The sequence below is a fragment of the Neopelma chrysocephalum genome, unplaced genomic scaffold (assembly GCF_003984885.1).
Source record: "Neopelma chrysocephalum unplaced genomic scaffold, ASM398488v2 Primary Assembly neopelma1_139780, whole genome shotgun sequence".
NCBI lineage: Eukaryota > Metazoa > Chordata > Aves > Passeriformes > Pipridae > Neopelma > Neopelma chrysocephalum.
The window spans coordinates 1-4,352 of record NW_020932269.1 but is presented as its reverse complement, the minus strand read 5'-3'; the positions used below and the strand labels follow the sequence as shown (position 1 = coordinate 4,352).

At 50.9% G+C, this 4,352-nt stretch overlaps 1 long non-coding RNA gene across 1 annotated transcript; it reads left to right on the top strand.

Moving 5' to 3' along the window:
- Window positions 1-444: 444 nt before the first annotated feature.
- Window positions 445-2,605, top strand: LOC113962289. The gene is made up of 3 exons (XR_003532503.1): window positions 445-653; window positions 1,018-1,153; window positions 2,415-2,605. It is a non-coding gene; the product is annotated as an uncharacterized LOC113962289 (long non-coding RNA).
- Window positions 2,606-4,352: the final 1,747 nt, after the last annotated feature.

Here is a 4,352-nt window from a genome sequence, read left to right as displayed (position 1 = left end):
ATGGGTAGAGCCCTTCCCAAATCTTCGTTCGCGAAGCCTAGCCATGAAAATGAATGGTGAAGTGAAACAGGGGGGTACTGCAGTCACCATCAACAGCTTCCTTACACTTCTAAGATGTGGTCGTCCAGCCTTTGGAACGAGTGGTGGGTGTCCGCAGTCCTGGGGGGGTCCGAGTCGCCCGGTCTGCCTTTTACCTCTCGATCCTCTCCTGATCTGCGCCGATGGAACAAGTGCTCCCAGCTGCTCACGCCTCTCACCTCACCGCCGCGGAGGACGTGAGCGGGTGGGCGTAGGAGGCTGGGCGAGGGGCGCAGCTCCTCCGCGCACACCCCGGCAGCGGGTGGGCTGAGAGGGAGCGCGGTAGGTGCCTCCGCGCCTCCGCCCCTCCCTTCCTCCTCCCTCCCTCCCTCCCGCGGCGCATCCTCCCGCCCCCCGCCCTCGCCTCTCCCCGGCACTCGTCGCTTGCGGGGCTGCCGCCGGGGGTGGTGCCAGCAGCGCCGGCCCGACCCCCCGCCTCGGGATGTGCTGAGCAGGGGCAGCTCCCCTCGGGCCTCTCCGCGCCTCGCCCACCGCCTGCCCGTTCTCCCCGCCGCCCCTCGCCTGCTCGGAACGGGTCGCGTCGGGTCGGTCGCCGGTGGCGGAGGATCCCGGCGGTGAGTGCGGGACAGGGCGGGGCGGCCACCGGCCCCGGGGGGCGGAGGGGGGGCTCGGGGGGCGTGGGGGCCTCTCCGGGCTCGGGCGGGGGGGGAGCGGCTTCGCTGCGCGTCGGTGCTGCCGGGACTGAGCTGTGTCTGTGGAGCCGTGCGGGATGCGCGTATGTGGGTATGAATATATAGATATAGTTATATCTATATATGTAATATCTATCTATCTGTCTGTCCATCTCTCCATCTGTCCATCCATCCATCTGTCCATCCATCCATCTGTCCATCCATCCATCCATCCTTCCATCCATCCATCTATCCATCTATCTATCTGTCTGTCTGTGTCTGTCTATCTATCTCTCTCTCCATATAGCTAAATTTCCTGTTGAACGTCCTCGTGTGGGCACGGGGGAGGGAGGAGAAGCCGGGCGCCGTGGCCGCCTTGTGCCGACGGCGTGTCCGCGGGAGCCCGTGGGTGCTCACACGGTCGCGCCGCCCTGCCCTGCTCGGTAGGTACCTCTCTATGTGTATGTATGGATGTACGTATATGTATGTTTGCACATCTGTATGGGCACGGCGCCCTGCACTCTCCCTCCCTCCCTCCCTCTGCAGGTGCCTGTGTGCTGTGTGACACACCCCGGTGCCGCACGCCCGCGGTCCCCAAATGTCCCCGCACCTGTGGTCGCGGTGCTGCCCTGGGGGCGGGTTTGCGGACACCCTCGATGGAGGAGTCGGAGGGTCCCACGGGCTGGGTCCTGCCTCCGCCCCGTCTCTCTGTATAAAGCACCCCCCCTTCGCCATCCCCAGGGTGACAGGTACTGTAGGCAGTTTGGCTGGAGCACAAACACTGCCTTTCTTCACACGCTCGTCACGAGTTAGTAGAAAGCTGCGACAGCCCAGATGCCTTCCTAGACATCCATTCCTCCTACTCAGGCTCTGGCAAAGAAGAAAAGATAACAGGCAGCACTTCTGTCTGTGTGGGTGGAGGAAGAGAAAGGAGTATTGATGATGGATTTGTTGAAGGGACACTAATTCTTGGTTTTAATTACTATTTTAGTGGTTTCAGTGCAGCGCTGTGCTGCATAGCTGCCACAGAACTCACTTGGTAGCTTTAGTTCAGTGCTTTTAAAACCTTGCATTCTTCCTTCTGCTTTTTAGTAAAATCTTTTCTCGGTCCTGATGCATGCAAGGAACCCAGTCAGGAAAGCTCAATTTCCAGAAGAGGGACGTGGACTGTGTGCAAAATGCTGAACAACTGGAAAAGCAGCATCTTCTATTTGCTACAGTCCTTCTGGGTTGTAATGGCAATTTCCTACAACAAGTGAACATTTGTCATTCAGGCGGGATTTTGGTTAATGTGGTTTGTTTTGCAGGTTGGTCTGTTTGTTTGGGGATTTTTAAGTTGCTGGTGTGTTTTTAAGTTGTTTTTTTTTTTTTTCTCTGAATGAGAGGTGGAGTATCATTAAATGCAGGGCTAGATCTTGCAATCAGCACATGAACAGAACCATCCTTTGGAAGGAATGATGCCTTGGTAGACAAGGAAGGAACTCATATCCATCTTCCAACCAGTACTGCATTATTGGCAACCTCTCTTAGGATTCTCTGGAAACAGGATCTCTGTTTCCTATAGCTACATAATATAGAGGTATAAATAATATAATTTTTAAGTAATTGTGTTCCCATTCAGTTGGAATAATTTTTTTCCCCTTTCTGGGATAAAAAACTTAAACAATCTTATTGAAAGTGTACTGTCTTTTTTTTTTTCTCTAGAACTGTGTGAAGAAAGTCTTCAGCCATGGATGTGTTCATGAAGGGACTTTCCAAGGCAAAGGAGGGAGTCGTAGCAGCAGCAGAAAAAACCAAGCAGGGTGTGGCAGAGGCGGCAGGAAAGACGAAAGAGGGAGTCCTCTATGTGGGTAGGTGGGCAAAGGAGACCACAGTGCTGGTTGGTGTACACAGACATTCACAGCTGGATCCTCATCAGACCTAGTATTCTGAAAAAAAACCCCCTAATCACTCATAGGAGACCATTGCAAAACAAACAAGAGGAGAGTTGTGCCTCCTGAGCTCCAGTTCTTTAAAATCAAGTGTTGGTTCTTGTGTCACATGCTGGCCACGTGTCACTGCTCTGTGGAGCCACATCTGTTAGCACCAGACTGAATGAGATTATATCATGGGAGGTGCCTTGCAGTACAGGACACTGGCTGGTTATTCTATTCAAGAAGTTTGCCATGTTAAGGCTGAAGGGGTAGTTGGCACAGTAAAAATAAATTAAAAAAATATAAAAGCTGAAGTGGAAGGTAACTTGACAGCATTCTATAGAACGTGGAGTTTAAATAGGATTTTAAGAGAAGACACTTGAGAGGTTAATGCAGGAATTGAGGATTAGACAGGCTGACTGATTGACATGTTGACAGTAATGTTTTGCATGGCAAAGTGTCATCTCCTCATCGTTTGAAGTTAACTTCATCTTTTGTACTTACTATTGCAAATTCCTAGTATTTCCATGACTTCTCCAAGAATAACAACTACAGTTAATGGGATAGGGCAGATAGACCCCAAGGTAGCAAAGCAGTTATTAAGTGTCATTCTAGGACGCAAAAGTCTTGCATAGAGGCAGGGATAAAATTCTTTTCAAATCCCAGATTGGTACTTTTATGCATGATAGTCACCTTCATTTTAGCAAGTATTGGGCTTTAGAGGACTGTCTTGCAAATCATCATGGCTAGGCTTCGCGAACGAAGATTTGGGAAGGGCTCTACCCATTTTTCATGCAAGCGCGTTGGTGGCTGAAAAGGCCAATACGAGAAAGGCAGGTCCGGTTGCAAAAGACACAGCAGAAAGACTCCTTAGATGGTATATTCTGCAAGGTTCGATTCTTTCTGCGTTGTCTTTTCTCCTCAAGAGTGATCCTGCGTGCCTTCTCAAAAGCATCAGCAGCGTTATAAATGGTCTGTCTCCAGGCCTCCCGATTAGAGGCCAGAGTGGACCAGTTATGGTGATCAATATGCCCGAGGCTGAGTTGTTGCTTCAGGGAGTCCTTGTATCTTTTCTTTGGAGCTCCTCTCTTGCGGCAGCCAGTGGCAAGTTCACCATAGAGCAGGATCTTAGGGAGGCGGTGGTCCTTCATCCTAGAGATGTGCCCTGCCCAACGCAGTTGCGTTCTCAGGAGCATGGCCTCAATACTTGTGATTGCTGCCTGTTCGAGAACAGATGTATTGGTCACATAGTCTGACCAATGGATGTTAAGGATTGTACGGAGGCAGCGTTGATGGAAGCGTTCTAGGAGACGCAGGTGGTGGCGGTAGATGACCCATGATTCGGAACCATATAAAAGAGTAGACAGCACTATGGCTCTGTAAACACTGATCTTGGTGCTTTTCTTCAAGTGTTTATTACGCCAAACTCGTTTATGGAGTTTTCCAAAAGCACTGTATGCCTTCGCTAACCTATTGTCTATCTCCCCATCAATCTTACCATCTGAGGAGATGAGGCTGCCTAGGTAATTAAACTGTTGGACTGAATTGAGTTCTGACTGGCCGATGGTGATGTGGGGACGGTGGGGGACTTCCTGAGGTGCAGGCTGATGGAGAACTTCTGTCTTCTTTAAGCTGACTTCACTTCACCAAAGCCATAGAAAATCTCCCCAAGCATCTAGTTGCTTTTTCATCTACTTCCAAATCTTTGACCCTAAATGACTGCAGTTCA